At 49.4% G+C, this 25,776-nt stretch overlaps 1 protein-coding gene and 1 long non-coding RNA gene across 2 annotated transcripts in view; one reads left to right on the forward strand and one right to left on the reverse strand.

Moving 5' to 3' along the window:
* Positions 1–25,776, reverse strand: part of kcnh8 (potassium voltage-gated channel, subfamily H (eag-related), member 8) — a 674,720-nt gene that overhangs the window by 593,776 nt on the left and 55,168 nt on the right. The window lies entirely within an intron of this gene.
* The window catches only part of LOC140425736 (uncharacterized), a 40,121-nt gene continuing 24,934 nt past the window's right edge, over positions 10,590–25,776 (forward strand). The window contains exons 1-2 of the long non-coding RNA XR_011947961.1: positions 10,590–10,659; positions 10,770–10,852. This is a non-coding gene — a long non-coding RNA (uncharacterized lncRNA). The remainder of the gene's footprint in view (positions 10,660–10,769; positions 10,853–25,776) is intronic.

The following is a 25,776-nucleotide window of genomic DNA, read 5'->3' on the forward strand; positions in this document are numbered from 1 at the left end:
GTGACTGTATGCGGGTGATAGAATGGGACAGATTCAGTGGATCAGTTGGTCTTGACCTGTCTTTTGTGTTTGTATGTATATTATTAAGAAAGTGTTGGGAAAGTGAATAATTCTCGAAATTGTGTTAGTTGTGTTCAGTATACTGAATAAAAGATTCAGCTAAATTCCTTCATGCAACTAAATCTGATGGGTGCCTATAATTCCCCTATCATTGCAAACATTGAGTGATCACATCATTTACTGCTTCCAGAGCTCCAGGTGGAAATAACAATACTTGGCATATCTTTCATGTCCATAAAACAAAACTAAGTTGCAAGAACATTGGGCGGGATTCTCCATCGGCAGGATCCTCCGCTGCGCTGGCAGCGCAGTCAGGCACTTGGATTTCCTCAGGGTGTGAGGTTGGCCACAATGGGCAACCCCATTGGCAAGCTGCCGGGACAGAGGATCCCGCCCATTGCCTTTTGCAGTGCAGTGACTGAGTTATGCCCTACAGTCTTTAAAGCAGCATTTTTTCTGGTGAATCACCTCCCAGGATAGTTTTATTCTGAGTCAGAATAAATATCCCATGCCTGCTGCACTCTCAGATGGTCTATGGACTTTCTAATGGGGGCATAGTGGCTAGCACTATGGCTTCACAGCACCAGGGTCCAAGGTTCGATTCCCAGCTTGGGTTACTGTCTGTGCGGAGTCTGCACGTTCTTCCTGTGTCTGCGCGAGTTTCCTCCGGGTGCTCCGGTTTCCTCCCACAAGACCCGAAAGACATGCTGTTAGGTAATTTGGACAATCTGAATTCTCTCTCTGCGAACCTGAACAGGCGCCGGAATGTGACGACTCGGGCATTTCACAGTAACTTAATTGCAGTGTTAATGTAAGCATACTTGTGACAATAAAGATTCTTATTATTATCTCTCATGTAGAAACAAATGCCAGCCATTTTGTGCCACGAAGAGTAGTGAGACAGAAGACCAGTTCATTTGTCTTGAGGTGGTACAGGTTGAGGTAAGAACATGACCAGCATTATTGGGAGAACGGAATGGGCTGTTAATATCGAGGGAAACAACTGAAACAGCTGTGAAACTGGTCATTAACCAAAAATTAAAAGGGAATAATGCAATAATGAAATTTTAAACATGACCGAAGATTGAAATGAGGATAAGACAATGATTAAAGATGAGTTTAAATGGTTCTGAACTGCTATGGGAGACTTCAGTCATATCTTATTAAAATCACAGGAATACATAATTAGTAAAAGAATTGGCTTCATGAGAATCATGAGCATAAATTATATTTTACAACATGCTGGTAAAGGTTGGTGTAACACAATATGATTTCTTAAGAAGACACAACAAGGGGAATTTTCCAATCATCTTGCCAGCAGGATTTTCCTGATGGCGAACTCCCACTGCGGGTTTTCTGGCACCGGCAAGGTGGATTCAATGAGAAATCCCATTGACAGCGGCAGGACCAGAAACACATGGCATGGAAAATCCCGCTCCCCCCCCCCCCCCCCCCACCCCCCTCCCCCGCCCCCCCCGCTACTCCACCTCTCAACATTTTCAAAAGCGCAGTAGAGAAGCTAGCCAAAACAATTTGGGTATAAACTAAAAATAGGAGCAATGGCTTGCAACTACTATAAACCATCACCTCAAGACAGTTGATGCAAAATTTGTCCTCTAATTCTCATGGTTGATGGATGAACAAATGATCATAGAATCACAGCATTTGGCAGCACAGAAGGAGATTATTCATAAATGTAATGCCCTCACATCAATCCTCTCTTTTGTGGATCGAGTTAAAGATGAGGCATGATCAATGGCAGCCAAAATGAGACCCCAGGGCAGGAGCCACCATCTGAGGAGACAATGTCACATTATTCCAGTGAGCTTTCCACAAATGCACATACACCTTTCTTGGAATGGATGGCAGGCCCTTCACTGCTTTGATGGTGACATAAATGAAGCTACAAAGGCATGAACCCAACGCCACCATGTACTGAAACCCTTGAGGCTTCAGGTAACCAGAGGACATCCAGCACGGTGCACAATGTAGGAGCACCCACAAACACTATGTGAATTCACCTGATTTCACTTGGGTTTTACTTATGACAGTTTCCTGTGTTACGTTTAAGCTTTGGTTGAATTTGGCGATGCAAAGTGATGTATTACGTCAAAAAAGGCCTCCATATTCATTTGTGCTCTATTGGCTGATTCCAGCTCATGACCCCATGAGACGGAGGTTGTGCGATGGTCTGGACTGTGTAGAGTCAATGTGGAATGTATGCCTTGGCCTGGCATAATGACGAGCTGACTGACTTGGTAAGTGCACTCAAGGAAAGACCAACAAGGTTAAATGAGGGTGAAAATGGAATCATTTCCATGGGCGTTTCAGAGAGGCTCAGGAGAAATGTATCTGCATGGGTAATTCATGTACCTTGCTGGCATATGTGTCAGTACTCGGCCCTTCTGGTTAATTATCATTTCCTGCCTGGTCTGCAGGTCCCTCTGAACCTTCCTGTTCCTCAGAGGTGGCAGCATGTTCAAGGCAGTCCCCACTCTCCAAAATGTCACCTCTCAGGAGCACTAGGACTCAGAGCAGAGGACACCACCACAATACATGAGACCATTGCTGAGGCTACTGTTTGGTTCCCCTAGATCTGACCAGGCATCTGAACCACATTTTCAGCCCTAAGACCTGGTTGTCCTTTTAGTCTCGTGGCAGTGGATGTAGGTGTCTTCTGCCTCTGTGCTGCGGTTCCTCACAGTCAGAAGGAGCCATGTCTTCATTACATAACCATTGTCATCCTGTATTATTATGTATTAATCCATAAAGGCACAGAGGCAGCCTGAAAGGGTCAGGCACCTGCTACTGACTCAGAATGTAAGGCAGCTTTCCAGAAACCCTGTACACAATTGAAGCATCTGTTTGCATTGTTCACAAATAGCTATACATTGAGTAAATGGACACCTTCCTCTCTCCTTCCTTGTCTATGTATGATATGCATTGTTTGTACAGCATGCAAGAAACAATACTTTTCACTGTATACTAATACATGTGACAATAATAAATCAAATCAAATCAAATCAAACCCTGCCTCTTGATAGAGGAGTCAGGCTGCTGTGTGGGAGCCATGACAACCACAAATGTCCGGTTGATTACCCACTGTACCGAAGGGAATCCAGCACAGACCCTGAATCCCACATCTCTCTGACCCTGGCTGGACAGTGTACAATTGTATATATTGTCTGGTCCTCTTCTGCATAGCATTTGTGACTAACTTGATACAGCATTGGCCACACTAGGATATGGATGTCATCAGGGAAACCCCGGAGTATGTCCTGAAGGTTAAACACCACAGTGACCTTCACCACCAAGAGCAATGGGAGGCTACCAATACCAAGCTCAGATCCTCTTTGCGTATAGCACACAGCTCTGTGACCACCTCCTTAGACAGACATCATTGTCGCGACACTGAGACTCTGACTTTGTTAGTAAACGTTTTCAGATAGGCAGCATTTTCTGCAACTATGAGTGCACTTGCATGCCCTCTAAGCTCTCCTTCCACATCCCATTTCACCCTCATGAACCTACTGCTCCTCTGGGTGTTGCAGCCCCAATCCCTTTGGCTACACCTATCCACGTCTCCCATTCTCCTACTCACTGGAAGATTTGAAATTGTTAATTGAAGTTCAAGACCGAACAACTTCTAACTCTGAGTGACTAAGCACATCAGACAGCCCCTTCCAGTGTTCTATCTCGGACGTGTGTGGCCACTTTGCAAAGCCTCCAGTGTTTCAGTGTCATGGTTCGCTGCTTCTCACCCTCCTTGAGTTACAATACTGCATTTAACATACAGCAACTCCAGTCAACACTGAGTTTCTGCTGAATTCTCACTTCATATACTTGACCAGACTCTGAAGGTCTTGAGCTTCCCAATAAAATTTAAAATGTTTCTTTAAAATTTCAAGGAATTGTTTTGTTCACATTCCCAATTGCCCACCAGCAACCACAATGCGCACTCTTAATCCCGCAGCCTAACTAACTCTGGGAAGATGCAATGGTGATGGGAACATCTCAGGCTTCCCCTCCAACATGTTGTCTTGCCATTTTAGCAACCACACATCACCTGGGGCTGGTAAAGTTCTGTCCGAGAGGTTGATAATGCATCCTCTCTGACAAGAGATAATAGTGGTTCAGATCTGTCTCAAGTGCACGCAAGGCCTGAGAACAGAAGGCAGATTTTCTCCTGCTGCTCCTTATTGAACCATTGATAGACAAAATGCATTTGTGGTGTGTTGCGCCTGTCAGAGGGGCAGTACACTCAAATTTCCTATCTCAGTCTATGAACATCACTTGGTCATACTGTGAGCACAGGGACATCAATTGGTTGACCCTAGCACTGCTTAGAACCAGTGCACTGCTGCAGACCCAAAAGACTTGCTCCTGTGTTTCATGCCACTGGTATCGGGGCCCTCTGGTTGCTCCTGAGGTTTAAAGGGAGAGGGGAGTGTTATGTTCTGTGTTGTGGCCATGGTAAAGATGCACACAGAACATCTAGTTCTTTGCCGAGTAAGAAACAGGGGGAAACTCTCCGCTGGTTGGAGTCATACCTGACACAAAGGAAGATGGTTGTGGTGGTTGGAGCTCAATCACCTCAACACCAGGACATCACTGCAGGAGTTCCTCAGGGTAATGTCCTAGGCCCAACCATCTTCAGCTGCTTCATCAATGACCTCCCTTCCATCATGAGGTCAGAAGTGGGGATGTTTGCGGATGACTGTACAATGTTCAGCACCGTTCGCGACTCCTCAGATGATGAAGCAGTCCATGTCCAAATGCAACAAGAACAGGACAATATCCAGGCTTGGACTGACAAGTGGCAAGTTACATTCGCACCACACATGTGCCAAGCAATGACCATCTCCTAACCACCGCTCCTTGACATTCAATGGCATTATCATCACTGAATCAGCCACTATCAACATCCTGGGGTTATCACTGATCAGAAACTGAACTGGACTAGCCACAATAATATTGTGGCTACCAGGGCATGTCAAAGACTAGAGTCCTATGGTAAGTAACCACCATCTACAAGGCACAAGTCAGGAGTGTAATGGAATACTCTCCACTTGCCTGGATGCTCAAACAGCACTCAAGACACCACCCAGGACAAAGCAGCCCACTTGATTGCTCCCTCTTCCACAAACATTCAAACCCTCCACCACCGATGAACAATGGTAGCCATGTATACCATCTATAAGATGCACTGCAGTAACTCACCAAGGTTCCTGAGACAGCACCTTCCAAATGCACGACCATTACCATCTAGAAGGACAAGAGCAGCAAATACCAGGGAACCCCACCACCTGGAGGTTCCCCTCCAAGTCACTCACCACCCTGACTTGGAAATATATCGCCGTTCCTTCATAGTCGCTGGGGCAATATCCTGGAACTCCCTTCCAACAATACACCTCAGGGACTGCAGCGGTTCAAGAAGGCAACTCACCACCACCTTCTGAAGGGCAACTAGGGATGGGCAATAAATGCTGGCCTAACCAGCGACAACCACATCCCGTAAATGAATAAAACATTTTTTTTAATAAAGATAGTTTATTAACAAAATGAATACATGGTAAGATAACACACATTATAATACAAACTGTTACGAATACGTGAATTCTCCTGGAGCTAGTTCGAATGCGACTGTCCTCCAATATGACATACTACCAACTGCTGATCTGTGGAGTCACATGGTGGATTCCCATCCCCACCTGCTGGTCGGAATCGTACATCCAACTATATACATTGCTATGCGTATGCATATCACCACATCTCGCTTCCATTGGTATTGTGAATGTTTAACAAATATAACTGCGCTTTACAAAACATGACATGCATAACAATTTCAAATGTGTCCCTTGTACACAGTTCATTACACGTTCAGTCTTTCAGGTTAACGACAACTTATTGTTGGTCTCCCTGAACCTCGACCGAATAAGTGATCTTGTTTCACCTTTTGAAAAACCGTTTTCTGGCTGGTCACCAATTCTTTCAGCCTTTTGAAGTGATGCTTCCTACTCTGTGTGTGTTCTTGTACATTGGCCTTATTGCCGATGCTTGTGTCTTTGCTATAGTGGCTGCTACCCGGTGGACCAACTGTGTCCTCGACTCTTCTCTTACCCTTCCTTCTCTTTTTTATAATCAGCTTTTTTCTTCTCCTTTTCTTCTTAGCTTCAGTGGCATCATCCATGAAGTTGGTGTGGTTCACACTCACATCTGCCCGTGTGCCTAGAGCATCATTCTTACTACTGGTCACAGCCAAGAGGTTAGCTATTTCTGGATCCATTGCTGCAATGGCTGCTTCTGGATTGTTTGCTGCAGTCGCTGTTTGTGGATCTGCTGCTGTAATAGCTGTCTTTGGATCTGCTACTGTAATAGCTGTTTCTGGATCTGCTGCTGTAATAGCTGTTTGTGGATCTGCTGCTGTAATAGCTGTTTCTGGATCTGCTGCTGTAATAGCTGTCTTTGGATCTGCTACTGTAATAGCTGTTTGTGGATCTGCTGCTGTAATAGCTGTCTTTGGATCTGCTGCTGTAATAGCTGTCTTTGGATCTGCTACTGTAATAGCTGTTTCTGGATCTGCTGCTGTAATAGCTGTTTGTGGATCTGCTGCTGTAATAGCTGTCTTTGGATCTGCTGCTGTAATAGCTGTCTTTGGATCTGCTACTGTAATAGCTGTTTGTGGATCTGCTGCTGTAATAGCTGTGTGTGGATCTGCTGCTGTAATAGCTGTTTCTGGATCTGCTGTTGTAATAGCTGTTTGTGGATCTGCTGCTGTAATAGCTGCGTGTGGATCTGCTGCTGTAATATCTGTTTCTGGATCTGCTGTTGTAATAGCTGTTTGTGGATCTGCTGCTGTAATAGCTGTTTCTGGATCTGCTGTTGTAATAGCTGTTTGTGGATCTGCTGCTGTAATAGCTGTGTGTGGATCTGCTGCTGTAATAGCTGTTTCTGGATCTGCTGTTGTAATAGCTGTTTGTGGATCTGCTGCTGTAATAGCTGTTTGTCGATCTGCTGCTGTAATAGCTGTTTGTGGATCTGCTGCTGTAATAGCTGTTTCTGGATCTGCTGTTGTAATAGCTGTTTGTGGATCTGCTGCTGTAATAGCTGTCTTTGGATCTGCTGCTGTAATAGCTGTCTTTGGACCTGCTGCTGTAATAGCTGTTTGTGGATCTGCTGCTGTAATAGCTGTTTCTGGATCTGCTGTTGTAATAGCTGTTTATGGATCTGCTGCTGTAATAGCTGTCTTTGGATCTGCTGCTATAATGGCTGTGTGTGGATCTGCTGCTGTAATAGCTGTGTGTGGATCTGCTACTGTAATAGCTGTTTGTGGATCTGCTGCTGTAATAGCTGTCTTTGGACCTGCTGCTGTAATAGCTGTTTGTGGATCTGCTGCTGTAATAGCTGTCTTTGGATCTGCTGCTGTAATGGCTGTGTGTGGATCTGCTGCTGTAATAGCTGTCTTTGGACCTGCTGCTGTAATAGCTGTTTCTGGATCTGCTGTTGTAATAGCTGTTTATGGATCTGCTGCTGTAATAGCTGTCTTTGGATCTGCTGCTGTAATGGCTGTGTGTGGATCTGCTGCTGTAATAGCTGTGTGTGGATCTGCTACTGTAATAGCTGTTTGTGGATCTGCTGCTGTAATAGCTGTCTTTGGACCTGCTGCTGTAATAGCTGTTTGTGGATCTGCTGCTGTAATAGCTGTTTCTGGATCTGCTGTTGTAATAGCTGTTTGTGGATCTGCTGCTGTAATAGCTGTCTTTGGATCTGCTACTGTAATAGCTGTTTGTGGATCTGCTGCTGTAATAGCTGTCTTTGGATCTGCTGCTGTAATAGCTGTTTGTGGATCTGCTGCTGTAATAGCTGTTTGTGGATCTGCTGCTGTAATAGCTGTGTGTGGATCTGCTGCTGTAATAGCTGTTTCTGGATCTGCTGTTGTAATAGCTGTTTGTGGATCTGCTGCTGTAATAGCTGTTTGTGGATCTGCTGCTGTAATAGCTGTTTGTGGATCTGCTGTTGTAATAGCTGTTTGTGGATCTGCTGCTGTAATAGCTGTTTGTGGATCTGCTGCTGTAATAGCTGTTTCTGGATCTGCTGTTGTAATAGCTGTGTGTGGATCTGCTGCTGTAATAGCTGTTTGTGGATCTGCTGCTGTAATAGCTGTTTGTGGATCTGCTGCTGTAATAGCTGTTTGTGGATCTGCTGCTGTAATAGCTGTTTGTGGATCTGCTGTTGTAATAGCTGTTTGTGGATCTGCTGCTGTAATAGCTGTTTGTGGATCTGCTGCTGTAATAGCTGTTTCTGGATCTGCTGTTGTAATAGCTGTGTGTGGATCTGCTGCTGTAATAGCTGTTTCTGGATCTGCTGTTGTAATAGCTGTTTGTGGATCTGCTGCTGTAATAGCTGTTTCTGGATCTGCTGTTGTAATAGCTGTGTGTGGATCTGCTGCTGTAATAGCTGTTTCTGGATCTGCTGCTGTAATAGCTGTTTGTGGATCTGCTGCTGTAATGGCTGTGTGTGGATCTGCTGCTGTAATAGCTGTCTTTGGATCTGCTGCTGTAATAGCTGTTTGTGGATCTGCTGCTGTAATAGCTGTTTCTGGATCTGCTGCTGTAATAGCTGTTTGTGGATCTGCTGCTGTAATAGCTGTTTCTGGATCTGCTGCTGTAATAGCTGTTTCTGGATCTGCTGCTGTAATAGCTGTTTGTGGATCTGCTGCTGTAATAGCTGTTTCTGGATCTGCTGTTGTCATAGCTGTTTGTGGATCTGCTGCTGTAATAGCTGTCTTTGGATCTGCTGCTGTAATAGCTGTGTGTGGATCTGCTGCTGTAATAGCTGTCTTTGGATCTGCTACTGTAATAGCTGTTTGTGGATCTGCTGCTGTAATAGCTGTTTGTGGATCTGCTGCTGTAATAGCTGTCTTTGGATCTGCTGCTGTAATAGCTGTTTGTGGATCTGCTGCTGTAATAGCTGTTTGTGGATCTGCTGCTGTAATAGCTGTTTCTGGATCTGCTGCTGTAATAGCTGTTTGTGGATCTGCTGCTGTAATAGCTGTCTTTGGATCTGCTGTTGTAATAGCTGTTTGTGGATCTGCTGCTGTAATAGCTGTGTGTGGATCTGCTGTTGTAATAGCTGTCTTTGGATCTGCTGTTGTAATAGCTGTTTGTGGATCTGCTGCTGTAATAGCTGTGTGTGGATCTGCTGCTGTAATAGCTGTTTGTGGATCTGCTGCTGTAATAGCTGCCTCTGGATCTTTTGCTGCAATAGCTTTTTTAATAATAATCTTTATTATTGTCACAAGTAGGCTTACATTAACACCACAAGAAAGTTACTGTGAAAATTCCTTAGTCGCCACACTCCGGCGCTTGTTCTGGCACACAGAGGGAGAATTCAGATTGGCCAATTCACCTAACAGCATGTCTTTCGGAACTGTTGGGAGGAAACCGGAGCACCCGGAGGAAACCCACGCAGACTCATTGAGAACATGCAGACTCCACACAGTCAGTGACCCAAGCTGGGAATCGAACCTGGGACCCTGGTGATGTGAAGCAACAGTGCTAACCACTGTGCTACTGTGTTGATCCTTTGGATCATCTGCTGTAGTAGCTGCTTTTGGATCTGCTGTTGTAATTGCTGTTTCTGACTCTTCTGCTGTAATAGCTTTTTCTGGATCTGCTGTTGTAATAGCTGTTTCTGGATCGTCTGCTGTAATAGCTGTTTGTGGCTCTTGAGTCACAATAGCTGATCCTGAAGCATTTGCTGGAGTGGGGACATTTTGTTGATCTATGGTGCTTGCGCTCGAACGCTGTGCTGCATGCCCATCAACTGATGACGCATCCAATGTTGACATACCTTTGGACACCTTCGCAGTTGCAGGCAAGTTTGCGACTTCAGGAATGATTTGCAAACCCTTGCATTCCGGCCTCTTAGCTGGATCAATGTCCTCAATATTAGGATCCTCATCTGATATAACGATACATGCTTTGTCTGTTGTTTTGGAACTGCACGAAAATGTATCCATCTGTTCTTGCGGCAAGTGATGGACTGGCCTCGAGTACTTGAGAATCCACTGCAGGAACTATTCCATGGGCACAGGATAAATCAGCGTGTTTCTCTGGGGCCAATTTCTTCAGTTACCAGTTGGCTGTTCACAGTTGATTTGCTCTCAGTTAATTTGTCTGCTGTTGCTCATTTTCAAGCTCTGCACACTCCATCTTAGAGCTTTCACGCTCATCATTCTCCTGCATAGATTGGATGCTTCTTTTATCACCTCTTTACTAATGTCAAATAAACTAAATAAACTTTAATATCTTCCTCTTCTGGCTCATCATTCGGTTCTTCACTTTCCTCATCGTCATCATCATCATCGTAATCATCATCATCGTCATCATCATCATCATCGTAATCATCATCATCATAATCATCATTGTAATCATCATCATTGTAATCACCATCATCGTCAGCAATAACTTCTCCTATGAAGTATAACACTGCTTGTGAATTACGTGTTCATGCAAGATATGACCAATTTCAAAGTCAACAGAACCTTCATCCAGTTCCCCATCCTCTGGAACTACAGGAGGGCTAAAAAAAATTGAAGTAAGAGTCAGTTGGTACAGTTTTCGTAACTGCCCTACCAGTGCGCCGACCCTTATGCATCTGCATCATTTTAATGGTCTTCATTGTGATGTTTTTTTCCTTTCTTCCAGTCGATCTGGCATCCTGTGCATTCTATAATTTCTGGTTCATCAATGAAGACAAAGTCTGTCTCATCAGGCTGCGACTCCATCTGGTATGTTTTTGTCACTACTTCATTTGTGAAATACTCATTTGGTTCAAACTTAAACTCCAGAGTAATAACACATTGGCTGTCCAGGATCTGAAAATTTCACCTATAAATCTTGTACATGCTTTAGGATGGGCTCATCAGGCTCCTGTATCATGTCACTGAGCAAATCCACATTCTTGAAGACTGTCAACCAGAATTCTGGAATTTCTTTTGGCTCCTCCCTCTCTTCATCTGGTTTATCTTCCTGCACCTTGACTTTTGCTTGTATATCATTGGATAACTGCTCTACTTCATCTCATTGCCATTTGCAATGATCCTCTGCTGCAGCACTGTCTGGAATGTACAACCGCTCAACTAGGTTCAGTGCCTCACACGCTTCTGCTCCTATGATGGAATCCCGTTCCGTGTCCACAATGGAAAATGTTATGATGTGACTTCTGTTGTGTAGACATGATTCAAGCTCACATGCTCCTAATGCCGCAATCTCCCTCCCATTGTAGAGTCACAGCAGGCTTGTTTGATTGACGACTGTCGGTTTGACTCTCAGCCTGTTCAAATCTGACAAATTGAGAAGGTTGGCCCTCACTCCCGTGCCGAGCCTGCATTTAATTAAAGTGCTATTCAGCACTTGTCCATCTGTCTTCAATGGTAACATTTTTTTTAAATTTAGTGTGCCCAATTATTTTTTTCCAATTAAGGGGCAATTTTAGCATTGCCAATCCACCTAACCTGCACATCATTGGGTTGTGGGGGTGAAACCCACGCAGACACGGGGAGGATGTGCAAACTCCACAAGGGCCGGGATTGAACCGGGTCCTCAGCGCCGTAGGCAGAAGTGCTAACCACTGAGGAAGATATACCGCTCGAACGTTTCATTTCTTTTCGGGGAGCAATGTCGATCAAAGTATTTTATCACATCATTGAAGGTTTTGCTTTTTCTGCTTCGCTGTTGAACGCAAAGGTATTGTAAATTTCAATAGCTTGAGGACCTGCTACCGTGAGCAATGCAATAAGTCTCTCATCAGGCTGTGCCTGCAGGCCAAGAAATATAGAGTTTTAATTGCTGCCTAAAAACACGCCAATTCTCTTCTACATTATTGGTGACTTGAAGTTGGTGAGGTGTCTTCAGACCTTCCATCTCTAACTTCAAAGTCTTTCCGTGAGTTGAGTTCCAGTTGCCAGCAGTTTACCAGGTAGGTGGAAGAATTTTCTTTTTAATTTCTTCGGTCTGTTTCGCCCCGTCTTCGCCGTAGTTATCTTCAATTGTTCTACACTCTTGTTACCATGTTATGTTCTGTGTTGTGGCCATGGTAAAGATGCACATAACATCTAGTTCTTTGACTAGTAAGATAGTTTATCAACAAAATGAACACGTGGAAAGAGAACTAACAAACTATAATTCTCCTGGAACTATGTCTAATGCGACTGACCTCTAGTATGACTTACTACCAACTGCCGATCTGTGGAGTCACATGGTGAATCACCATGCCCACCAGTTGGTCGAAGGTTGTACATCCAACTATATACAGTGCTTTGCATATGCATGTCACCACAAGGAGGTCGAAGAGGAAAGTACTTGAGCACAATTAAAAAGGGCTATCCACTCATGAGAAAATAATAGATTTTCTGGCCTTTCCTGCCGATGGGATCTGACGGTTCTGCCAAAGTCATCTCCTTGTGGAAGGTACCCCGGCAGTAGGGCGAGTGAGCCACGAAAAAGCCCAGACTTCAGCAGGCCTGAAAGATCCCAATGGCTCACCGGATCTACCATGGGAAAAACCACAGCAGAGAGGGGCCAGAAACTCTCGGCCTAAGACATCCTGACGCCTGTCTGTTATGGTGAACAACAGCATCAGAGAGGGAGTGGAAAAAGCCACTAAACCTGCTGTGGAACTAATTCAAATGAAATCTCAAGTCAAGTTCAACCACTGCGACTGAATAATTTTTTTTACAATCTCCATAGAGACCAATAACCTTTAAAAATAAATTTGCATTTCCAGAAAATAGCTGAAAGGTTGACACAACAAAATTTCATGTTTTAAGACTTGATCTTGCTTGCAAGAGGATTTGAGTGCAGGAGCAAGGATGTCTTACTACATCTGTACAGGGCCTTGGTGAGACCATACCTGGAGCATTGTGTGCCGTTTTGGTCTCCTTACCTAACAATGGATATAATTGCCATGGCGGGAGTGCAACAAAGGGTCACCAGACTGATTGCTATGATGGCAGGATTGTCATATGCAGAAAGTTTGGGTCGACTGGGCCTATATTCACTAGAATTCATTAGAAGAATGAGAAGGGACCTAATTGAAACATTCTGACAAGGCTGGACAGACTCGTCGTAGGATTGATGTTTCTTCTGGCTGGGGGTCTATAACAAAGGATCACAGTCTTAAGACGTGGGGTAGGTCATTAAGGCTTGAGATGAGGAGAAATTTCTCCACTCAAGAGGTAGGTGAACTTGTTGAATTCACTGCCACAGAAAGCTGTGGAGGCCAAGTCACTGAATATATTTAAGGACTTTGATAAATTTCTCAACACCAAAGGCGTCAAGGGTTATGGGGAGAGAACGGGAGTATTGTGTTGAGATAGAGGGTCAGCCATGATCATAGTGAATGGCAGAGCAGCCTCGAAGGGCCAGATGGCTTAGTCCTGCTCCGATGTCAAAACTTTCAATATATTCAAGAGTCAGCGAGATATAGCACTTGGGGAGAATGGGATCAAAGGCTATGGGGAGAAAGCAGGATTGGGCTATTGAGTTGGATGATCAGCCATGATCGTGGTGAATTGCGGAGCAGGCTTGAAGGGCCAAAAGGCCTCCTCCTGCTCCTATCTTCTATGTATGTACCTATGTATGCTCCTATCTTCTATGTTTCGATGTTTACCGTAACAAAAGGTTGTTACAAACATGTGAATTAGCTGCAGGTACAGGCCATTGACCCCCTTCGGTCTGCTCCACCATTCAACAAGATTGCGACTGATCTGATTGTGGCCTCAACTCCTGATTCTGCCAACCCCCTGACTCCATTATCAGTCAAGAATCTCTCTACCTCTGACTTAAAGATGCCGACAGAGTCTGCTTCCACCAGTGCCTGGAGAAGAAAATGCCAAAGATTCGTGACCCTCTGAGTGAAAAACTTATTCTCATTTCTGTTTTATGGGAGACTCCTTGGAAGGGATTCTCCATTCAGCGATGCTGATTTGGGAAAAGCGATCGGGCCGAAAATGGAAGCCGGCGCCAGGCGTCAGACGGAATGCCATGCTTCGGTGCCTCAACAGCGGCGTGAATGTGTTCCACGCTGGCATGCAAATTGTACAGTAAATGCTGTTGGCATATCATTAACGGGCCCGAGTCGGCAATTTCCAGGCCCCCCGCGATGCTCCACCTCTGCCAGGAGGAATTACCAATGGCGAGTTTGACTTGTGGTACTTTAAATCGAGAAACGGGTGCCGTGGCTCCTGAGGGAGAGAGAGGAGGTACGATTAGTGTACAACATTGCTATAGTGTGCCGCTGGCTGGGGCTTCTGCTAGGGCTGGGGGGAGTAGTGGGGGGTGGCCAGGCGGCGGGCCTTGGGGTCGGGTTGGATGGGCACGGAATACCATTGCCACAGCCAACAAGGCAGCCATGTAGCTCCTCACGCCGCTGACTGCCCACTGTAAACATAGCGCCACGGTCGTATGGGTGCCTCCCCAGACCACCTCCTTTGGTACCCTCTGGCCCCAGCAGACCCATCAATAGTATGGGTGTGCTCCAGCACAACAGTGCCATCGTCTTGGCTGGGATTAGGATGTAAGTGAAGTGGAGTACCGACATGCAGCTCCTGCTCGTCAGGCTCTCCAGTGCCAATCCCGTCCCAGCAAATCACATGCCTGAATTCTTGGAATTACACTAGTTCCACGTAGTACCTGTGCTAGCCCAATCAGATGCCCGGAATCGGTCCGGACTGGCGCCGCTTTCGGGGCCATTGAACTCATGTGATTCAATCCCGGCATCTCTGAAACGGAGAATTCTGGGGCGAGATTCTCCGACTCCCCGCCGGGTCGGAGAATTGCCGGGGGCTGGCGTGAATCCCGCCCCCGCCAGTTGCCGAAGTCTCCGGCACCGGAGATTCGGCGGGGGCGGGAATCGCGCTGCGCCGGTTGGCGGGCCCCCCCGCGCGATTCTCCGGCCCGGATGGGCCAAAGTCCCACCGCTAAAATGCCTGTCCCGCCGGCGTAAATTAAACCACCTACCTTACCGGCGGGACAAGGCAGCGCGGGCGGGCTCCGGGGTCCTGGGGGGGGCGCGGGGCGATCTGGCCCTGGGGGGTGCCCCCACGGTGGCCTGGCCCGCGATCGGGGCCCACCGATCCGCGGGCGCGCCTGTGCCGTGGGGGCACTCTTTCCCTTCCGCCTCCGCCACGGTCTCCACCATGGCGGAGGTGAAAGAGACTCCCTCCACTGCGCATGCGCGGGAATGCTGTCAGCGGCCGCTAACGCTCCCGCGCATGCGCCGCCCGGAGATGTCATTTCCGCGCCAGCTGGCGGGGCACCAAAGGCCTTTTCCGCCAGCTGGCGGGGTGGAAATTCGTTCGGCGCCGACCTAGCCCCTTAAGGTTGGGGCTCGGCCCCCAAAGATGCGGAGCATTCCGCACCTTTGGGGCGGCGCGATGCCCGTCTGATTTGCTCCGTTTTGGACGCCAGTCGGCGGACATCGCGCCGTTTCTGGAGAATTTCGCCCCTGGTCCTTATTTTTAAACTGTGCCCTCTAGTTTAGCCTCTCCCACAAGGGGAAACATCCTCTCCGCATCCACCCTGTCAAGTCCCCTTAGGGTCTTATGTGTTTCAATAAGATCACTTCTCAATCTTCTAAACTCCAATGGTACTGACCCAGCCTGTCCAAATATTCCGCCTAAGATAACCCCCCAACTCAGGTATCAACAAGTAAACATCTCCTGAACTCGCTCAAATAGGGGCTGGTTTAGCACAGTGGGCTAAACAGCTGGCTTGTGATGCAGAACAAGGCCAGGAGCGTGGTTCAATTCCCGTACCGGCCTCCCCGAACAGGCGCCGGAATGTGGTGACTTTTCACAGTAACTTCATTGAAGCCTACTTGTGACAATAAGTGATTATCATTATTAAACACATTTATATCCTTTCTTAAATAAGCAGACCAAAACTCTTAACTGTTACTGTGACAAAAGCACTCGTGACTCAATGTTATATCTAATGGCAATTTGTGCCCTAAATCACAAAACAGAATATTCCCCTTTTCCTTTTAGCAAAGCCAACAACAGGTTTTACAGATATCCTTTATACTGCCCTTTCTGTAGACATTCAATTCTCCCGGAAACATTGCAAGGTAATTCTTCACTCCCAAGGGTTCACTTCTGTTCTTTTCCCTTTCAGTCTGTGAACTTTTAATCTCAGATCTGTCCTACAAAGTGAGATTTTCCAATGGAAATTCTTCCTCCAGCGCAAACGAGGAAAACATTCCAACCCCCTTTTAATTGTTCATTAATTGGATCTTTCCAATCCAAGTGTCAGATCTCACCCGCATTCCTGTGTGGTGAAGCAGTGCCTTGCAGTCCGTAACTGCTTTCCTGAATCCCAGCAGATGACCTGTGTCTGTCAGTTTTTAGGGCAACCTTCGACTCTTCCCCTCTCAAGGTCCATCTCCCTGGCAACCTGTATCACAAGGACCTTGAATCCAGAAATGCTGATTAGCTATCCTTGAGACCCCAACTCTCTTTTACCCTGGAAGTAAATGGAGAGTTAAAGCACAACTATTTACAACTCTACATTTTCACCACTTTGCTGGGACTTTGGGGACTCCTACACTACCCACTGTTAGCACACAGTCTGCTAATATTGGGCAGGATTCTCCATTCCAGAACCTAAGTGCTCCGGCCAGTGGAGAATAGGACTGGTCCCTGATGGTACCAGGAATGGCGCCCAAGTGCGAGTCATACCAGCACGGTAGCCTTGTGGATAGCACAATTGCTTCACAGCTCCAGGGACCCAGGTTCGATTCCGGCTTGGGTCACTGTCTGTGCGGAGTCTGCACATCCTCCCCGTGTGTGCGTGGGTTTCCTCCGGGTGCTCCGGTTTCCTCCCACAGTCCAAAGATGTGCGGGTTAGGTGGATTGGCCATGATAAATTGCCCTTAGTGTCCAAAATTGCCCTTAGTGTTGGGTGGGGTTACTGGGTTATGGGGATAGGGCGGAGGTGTTGACCTTGGGTAGGGTGCTCTTTCCAAGAGCCGGTGCAGACTCGATGGGCCGAATGGCCTCCTTCCGCACTGTAAATTCTATGATAATCTATGATAATCTATGGTAGTTCTTTGGTATGCAAATATATGCAGAGCGGCAAGTGCTTTGGATTCCCATTACTCTCCGGCTCGGACACAATTCATAACCAGCACCCCGATCCCAAAGTCCAGCAGTAAGCCGCTCTCCCCCCACCCTCCCACCACAGGACAATTGTTGACCCCCACCGCTGACATAGCGAGCAACCCCAACCCCTCATCAAGGAGGGACATCCTCCTCACCCACCATGGAAATAACAGGAAACCTCCCCCACACCTCGCATACGTAAGGTGACCCAATAACCCCCTCAAGTCCCCTCTAAACCTTTCCCTTCAGCACCCCCCCCCCCCCCCCCCCGCACTCCAGCAATTCTCTTCAGCCCCTGTCTCAGACACCCCGTCAGCCAACACCCTTCAGTTCCCATCCCTTGCCATTGCCAATGGTGCACAGCCCCCGGCACTGACACCCCAGCAGTGACACCCTAACCTGTCATGATTGTCCCCAAGGGGGAGGGGTCAAGAGGGTCATCCCATTGGTAACGTGCTCCTCTGCTGTTGCCAGGCCGTAGTGGGGGGGGGGATTCTCCAAGGGCCCCATAGGTTGGGTGAGCTTGGGCTATGGGTGAGGACTTGGCCCAGGACCCTCCCCCAGGTTGGGGGTCCCATGTCTGGAGAGCCACTTCCAACCCTGGGAAACCTGAAGATCAACCGTGGCACGGTGATCTTAGGAAGCCCCCTGCTCAGCAGCAGCCTCCTGGACTGACTTTTTAAACACTGAAGCGGCCTCCTCAGCATGAAACGCTCTGTCTGACTGCTGGTGAGCTGTCCAGGGGTGCATTGATTGGATCTTTCCAATTCAAGTGTGAGATCCCACCCGCATTCCTGTGTGATGAAGCAATGCCTTCCTCAAATAAGGAGACCAAATCTGGACACAATACTCCAGATGTGGTCTCACCAACACCCTATACAATTGCACAACACTTCACTATTTCTATACTCCAGTCCTTTTGCAATAAACGCTAACATTCCATTTGTCTTTTTTTATTACATGCTGTACCTGCATACCAACGTTCTGTAATACATGAACAAATACACCCAGGTCCCTCTGCCCAGATGCATCTTGAATCTGCTTTCCATTTAATTACAATTTGCCTTATTTTTTCGGCCGATGATGGATAATCTCACCCTTATCCACATTAAACTCGATCTGCCAAATTTTGGCCCAATCGCCTAGCCGATCTATAAAATCATTATCTCCTCTTCACTGCCTGCTTTCCCACCTATTTTAGTATCGTCTGCAAATTTTGCTATGTTACACTCTGTTCCTGCTTGCAGATCATTTATTGACCCCTGTGTCACCCCCATAGTTTCAGTTAGCCAGCTAGAGAAGGACCCATTTATCCTAACCCTCTGCTTTCTGTCAGTCGGCTAATTCTCAGTCCAATCTAGTACTCTACCCCTAATCTCCTGGGATCTCACTTTCTGGATCAGTCTTTTATGCAGCACCTTGTCAAATGCCTTCTGGAAGTCTAGATATACCATATCCACGGGTTCCCCATTATTCACCTTGCTGGTTACATCCACAAAGAACTCAAGCAGTTTTCGGTCAATAACCTCCAATTGTCCCCCCCATCTTTTCTCCTCCAAAATGGCTCATAGGACGTGACGGTTGAGTAGGTAAGATGTTGAATACATTTGTTGTATAATACAGAATAAAGCATTTTGGATAAAACTATGAAACGCCCCACCCAGAAGTGCATGGAATCATGCGAGAAGTTATCAGGCACACTGCCTCACGTCATCTTGCACCCGCGCAATATTTCAGCCGGCCAGCACATGCGATGGTCAAAAGCATGCCTGTCGAAAATCAAGCAGGCAATTTATCCCATCAAGGGGCCAATTGAATGCAATTTTATTTGGCTCATCTGCTTTTGCAGTTGGCAGGAGGGCCGATTGGCCAGGTGGCCTTTACGTTTTAGTTGCAACCTTGATCCAGGGTGGGATGAACTGTGCGGGCTGAATCAAAATTTAAAAGGTTGTCTGAGGACTGAGGTTTGTCTTTGAATGTGCTGCCTAGACACGCTTTGCATAGTCTTTCTATCACAATTTATTTTCCACAAGCCTGCATTTTGTGAGAGCCACGAAGAATCCAGCACGAGTTTCAAGGATACAAAGAAATAACATTTATTTACAATAACATATATATACAACAGCAGCAGCAACTTCGCTTGCTGCTCACTCCTTCCTGCTGGTTCCAAACTGGCCAGCTTTATTTATACAGGGAGTCTGCTAATGATTTCTCCGCCCCCCTCATTGGGGAAGCTCATACTCCCACAGGATTGTGGGATTGTCATTAGTCCCCAGCCAATAGTAAGCAGGCAGGTTATAACATCCCTGCCCCCGCAAAGTCCAAGGAATCCACCGAAGACCCTGGTGAAGGAGGGCGTCGGACTCGTTTTGCCGCAGGCCGGACACCATTTGCACGAGGCGCTGGTTCGGGAGGCGTGTAATGAGACGGAAACGGGCCCTTCCGTGATGAACGGCGTAACGGTTGTACATCCACGACCTGTGGGCCCGTGGATTCCCCCTCTGATGCGTCCTGTGTCTCCATCTCGGAGTCAGAGTCTGCTGCCTCTGTCATCTCGGCGTCTCCATCTCCGCACGGTCCTGTAACGGCTTGCGCAGGCTTGAGTGAGGCACCAGAGGAAGATTGTGAGGGCTACTTTCCATTGTCTCTGGTCTCTGCAGCTGTAGAAATGAGCTCCAGGGGTGGGGAATCTTTGGAAAGGATAGTCTTCGGGACCGAACGTGGTCTACATGTTTGCGCTGCAGACGACCCTGGGCTTGCACCTGGTAAGATATAGGGCCCGTTTGGCGAAAGATTACGCCAGGGACCCTCTGGGTACCACCAACAAAATTGCGAACGAACACTGGGTCACCGGGCGCAAACTGCCGAATCGGCCGATGCCGAGAAAATCCCTGTCCCTGCCGTTCTTGTGTGCGGCTTACTTTTGCGCCAATGTCCGGGAAAACCATACTAAGGCGGATGCGAAGTCTCCGGCCCATTAGTAGTTCTGCGGGAGCTACCCCAGTCACCGCATGGGGGGTGGTCCTATACGAAAATAAAAAGCGAGCCAGTCTCGTGTCCATTGACCCGGAAGACTGCTTCTTTAGGTCTTGTTTGAATGTCTGCACTGCGCGCTCCGCCAACCCATTTGAAGCCGGGTGGTAAAGGGCAGTGCGGATATGGCGTATGCCATTCATCTTCATGAACCTCGCAAACTCCTCACTGGTGAATGGAGTGCCGTTATCCGTGACCAGCACCTCGGGGAGGCCACGTGTACTAAAAGACAAACGCATCTTCTCAATTGTTTGGCAGGACGTTGTGCCTCGCATCCTATGCACCTCTAGCCATTTAGACTGGGCGTCGATTAATAAAAGGAACATGGATCCTTGAAAAGGGCCGGCGAAATCCGCATGCAAGCGCGCCCAAGGCTGCCCTGGCCATTTCCAGTGATGTGGGGGCGCGGCCGGCGGAAGCTTCTGCTGCTCCTGACAAATGGAGCAGTTTTGGGCCACCTTCTCAATGTCGGTGTCGAGGGCAGGCTTCTCCATCCAGCGACACTGAAATTGCGCAACACGATTGGGCGGAGAATCGCACGTGCACCGAAAATCGTGGCCATGCCAGGCGCCCAGCGGAATGCCATGCATGCCTCGACAGCGGCATGAATATAATCTACTCTACACTTACAGGAATCGCCGTTGGCATTTCATTAACAGGCCCGACCCAGTATTCTCCAAAGCTCCCGTGATGCTCCACCAGGAGGAATTACCGACGTGGTGGTTTTAAAAATCGGGTCACAGGCGCCTTGGCTGCTGTGGGAGAGAGAGGAGGTAGGACATGTTCCCAGGGGCGTGACTATGGGCTGCCGGTCCTGCCGCTAGCAGGGCTGGCTGGGGAAGGGCGTCTTCCAGGGTTGGGTTGTGGGCATGGAGAGTAGCGGGGGCCAACTAGGGGATGAGCCATGGGATCAGGTGATCCAGCTGGGACTGGGGTGTCCAGGCATGGGCCGCTATTTCTGCAACCTTGCTGCACACCCCACTAACTGCCCCACACTACCACCCCTGCACTCTACCCCCCATCAGCGCAGCAACCCCCCCACAACCCACAACCGAATGCCCAAGGTCGTCGCCCACCGTAGCCCCTACATGAGGGTGCTGGGAAGGGCGCAGAGCATACCCCTGACATGGATAGGCCCAGTCACCAATACCACTGCCGGCAAAGGTGGTGCTGCGGCCAGAGGCCCCCCGCTATGCCAGGTACCGACGGGGCCAGAGGCGCGGTGCTCAAGGCAGAGAGAAGGGGGAATAGCCACGGATGTGTTTATGGATGGGGTAGGAGGGCGGGAAGGGAAGGAGTCCTGCGGGGGCAGGGGCTGCAGTGCAGGCCGGGGTCACTGTGTACCCAGTGGACCTGGGCACGAAGGTCCGCTCCATGCTCAAATGTCTGCCTTTCACCCCCTGCAATGGACTTCAAAATCCAACCAGGAATGGTGGCCTTTATCCTAGTCGTGGCAGCCTTGGGACTGCACTGAGGCTGTTCGAGTTGGAGCTATTTAGGGAGGACCTTGCAGCAGCAGAACTGGCCCCAGAGGAACAGGAGGCAGGGGAAGAGCTGGCCGCCCAATTGCGTGAGGAGGAGCTGGGAAGGAGGTGCCGCATAAGGCCTAGTGTGTACCGGCAGTGCCTGTCATTTGAGGACCTGCCGGACTGGGCATGTCCCTGAAGACTCCGGCTGAGCAGGGAGACTGTATGGCTTATCTTCCAGGTCATGGCGCACCTGGAACCGCAGGGGTATGGGGGAGGATACCCGCTCTGATGGCTGCCAAGGTGACGGTCACCCTGAACATTTATGCCACGGGGTTGTTCCAGGCGACGAGGGGGACCTGTCAGGGGTCTCACAGACCTTGGTGCACAGGTGCATCCCCACCGCCACGGAGGTCCTGGATGCTCCGTTGGCTCAATATACCAAATTTAATGTAGACAGAGTCCCTAGGATGCCAGGGCAGTGGGGGTTCACTGCCATCGCCAGGATGCCCCATGTCCAGATAGATGGGATGCATGTCCACCTACGAGCCTCCAAGACGGGCCGGTCTTCACAAACCTAAAGGGGTTCCACTCGATGTGACATCAGCTGCATATCATGCACATCTGCACCCAATACCTGGGCAGTGTGCACAACACATTCATCCTGGCACACTCTGACACCTTCAAGGCACATCCTGGGAGAGAGGTTGGCTCTTAGGCAACAGGGGTTATCCGCTGCAGCGGTGGCTGATGACGCACAATCGGAGGCCAGAGCCCAACGCGGAGACCCGCTACAATGGGTGCAATGGAATGATCGGGCAGTGCATCGGCATCCTGAAGATGTGATTCAGCTACCTGAACCGCTTTGTAAGGGTGGTCCAGTATAGCCCCAGGAGAGTCTCCCACATGGTGGCCTGCTGTGTCTTCCACAACATTGTGCAGCAGAGGGGTGAGGTGCTGGAGAAGGGGGACGAATGCCATTCCTCTTCCGACGAGGAGGATGCGGAGGAGGGCCAAAATGGGCTGGGCATGGGGTCAGGGCAGGCACAGGAGGCCACACAATGTGTGTGCCAGGGCCAGCGGGCAAGGGACGCTCTAATCACCACCAGGGTCACTGACTAGGGGCCTGGCTTACCCCCAAACATCCCATGCCCCCACCCCCACCACCACAGGCCGACCATCCTCTCCCATGAAAACCATCCCTGCACCTCCTCCCCATCTCGCCCCCCCCGCTCTAATCCATGGGGTGGATAATGATGACAACCCGCTCGACGATGAACTCCGGTGCTCCGCATCGTTAGACAACACTTATGTCGAGGTTGCCGGAGTGGAACTCGGCCGTGGGCAAGGAAGTGAGACCCTGCTTAGTTGTCGATCCACGTGACATGTGTGTTAACCCCCACCCCCCGCAACACCACCCTCACCCCTACACCACGGCAGCCATGGTAGCACAGTTAGCACTGTCGCTTCACAGTGCCAGGGACCTGGGTTTGCTTGTGCGGAGTCTGTACGTTCTCCTCGTGTCTGCGTGGGTTTTTTCCGGTTGGGTTGCTCCGGTTTCCTCCCACAGTCCAAAGATGTGCAGGTTAGGTGGATTGGCCATGCTAAATTGCCTCCTAGTGTCGAAAGGTTAGGTTGGGCTACTGGTTACGGGAATAGGGTGGATGTGTGGGGCTCATTCAAGGTGTAGGGCGCTCATTCAAGGGTCGGTGTAGACTCGATGGGCCGAATGGCAATGACGTTTCTGTGAAAATCCCCTCACAGGGGACCCACACCGCCCTCACCCTACACCACCCCCACCCACATGCCCACCCCCGCTGCCCAGCAGTCTAATTATGCGTCTTGTCTTGTGACTCAGGAGACCCCGGAGCTTGGGTCAGAGGACGACAGTGATTTTCTGTCACAGCTGCCTCCAACACCCTGCACCATTCCAGAGACATGCACCTCGATTGGGCATGTTAGTGAAGAGGCTCCTGGGCTCCTCTCTGGTGTGCACCACACAGCTGACCCGGTACTGCAGGTGGAGGTAGGAACTCCCGAGGGGACATACGATCCAGAGGGCAGGTCAACCAGAGGAAATAGCTGCCGACCACATGAGACTCGGGCACCCCAGGGATTTGATGGGACCGTGTGATAGAATGGCCAGCTCACATGCAGGGACCACCCAGATGGACGGTGGAAAGTGCTACCGTGGCAGGAGTCAGACATTGCCAAACGTTGTGGAGCACCAGAGCTCATCGCAGAGCGGATTGTCATCATCCTCCATCCCATGGACCAGACACAGTGTACTGCCAACCCAGGGCCCCCACCCTGTAATGCGGCAGGTATGTATCACAGAGGGGGTTGCAGGCCAGTGGGGGTTGGGGTTGGAAGATGCGGTGTCAGTACTCCTAGCCAATACCCTCCCTCCTCTCTGCCAGCCTCCCCCCCCCCCCGTCTCCCCCCCCCCAACCAATCGATGGGCCTGGGGGCAACCATAGCGACCCATGCATGTTGGCCCAGGTGCACACTTCGTGCGGCCTCGTAAGCCTGCCTGGGCCCCTTGTCCTGTCCATCCTCCCCCTCCCCCACATCCTCCTCGTCAGACGAGGCCTGCCATTCCTCCTCGTCCTCCAGCACATTGCCTCTCTGCGGTTCGATGTTGTGGAAGGCGCAGCAGGCACACGATGCGGGCGATCCTACCAGCAACATACTCAGGGCCACTCCAGAACAGTCCAAGCACCTGAATAGCATCTTCAGGAGGCCAAAGCACTGCTTGATCACACTCCTGGTCACTGCATGGGCGTCATTGTAGCGGGTCTCAGCGTACGTCTGTGATCTCCGGGTAGGTGTCATCAGCCACAAGCCCAATGGATAACCCGTCGCCCGGGAGCTAACCCCTCCCCGGCCCTGCCCCCCCATCTCCCCCACTCCAGCCAGCCTGGCCAGTATCCGGCCAATCCTCTCTGTGTCCTATCTCCTCTCTCTCCTTCATCAACCACGACGCCGGTTTCACGATTTTTAAAAGCACAAGTGAACCGCGCCGTCAGGAACTCGGCCCATCGGAGGAGGAGAATCGCGGAGGCCTCGTGGAATACCGGGTCGGCCCACTGATGATATACAAACGGTGTTTACTGTTTGTGCGTTCCGGTATGCAATCACGCCGCTGTCGAGGTGACGGGGAATAGCGATTTGGTGTCAAATCAACACCTGCCGTGATTTGGGCATCAGAACCAATATTCCGGCCAATCACGTTTCACGATTTTGACGTTGGCAAACGGAGAATCCCGCCCTTTATTTCTAACTGGCTTCACGATTTTCTCGTATTTTACTCAAGCAAGAATTCTATAATTCCTTTTCAATGCTTTTCTCTATGTGTATTTATTAAACATCCCTATATAACATTGGGTCCAATAATCCTCTATCATTTAAGTACTTGGGAGTATCTCAATGAAAATCATATTAGTTAACTGAGAATCATTTGGAAACACTTATTTAAATCCAATAACAAGAGGCTGCATTCTCCGAGTTGAGGCTATGTCCTGGCACTGGCATGGGAACGGTGGCGTTTTACATTGAAAATTCAGCGTAGAACGGCCACCGATCCTCCGTTTGGCTGGGGGCTAGCAGCTGAGCAGCATAGAGCACCCAGCTCTAGGTGCCGATACGGCCCGGAGAATTGCTGGGTCTGTGGCCGTGCATGCAACGTGGCGCCGGCCGCACGTGGACACGGCCTGCCAAATAGTCCCCACCCTTTGGCCTGGCTTGCGAGCTCCGGACCACCTCCCAACAGTGCCCTCAGTCCCTGGCAAAGTCCTCCCTGCCCGCGGGCCGGCCCTCCCCCGACTGTGGCGGCGCTGGACTGAGTCTGCAGCTGCCATGCCGAGTTCTCAACGAGTGAGACTATGAGAGACCCACGCCATCGGGAACTCAGCCGGTGGGGGGCGGAGCATCGGGGGTGGGCCTCAGGCAATGTCCTGAGGCCGTGGGTACGGCACGCGGCGTACTCGCAGAGTACGCAATTTGGAAGGGGCGGAGCATCGTGAAAGCATTTCCACCCCCGTGTTGGACGGA

This window comes from Scyliorhinus torazame, chromosome 6 (genome assembly GCF_047496885.1).
Source record: "Scyliorhinus torazame isolate Kashiwa2021f chromosome 6, sScyTor2.1, whole genome shotgun sequence".
NCBI classification, from domain to species: Eukaryota; Metazoa; Chordata; class Chondrichthyes; order Carcharhiniformes; family Scyliorhinidae; genus Scyliorhinus; species Scyliorhinus torazame.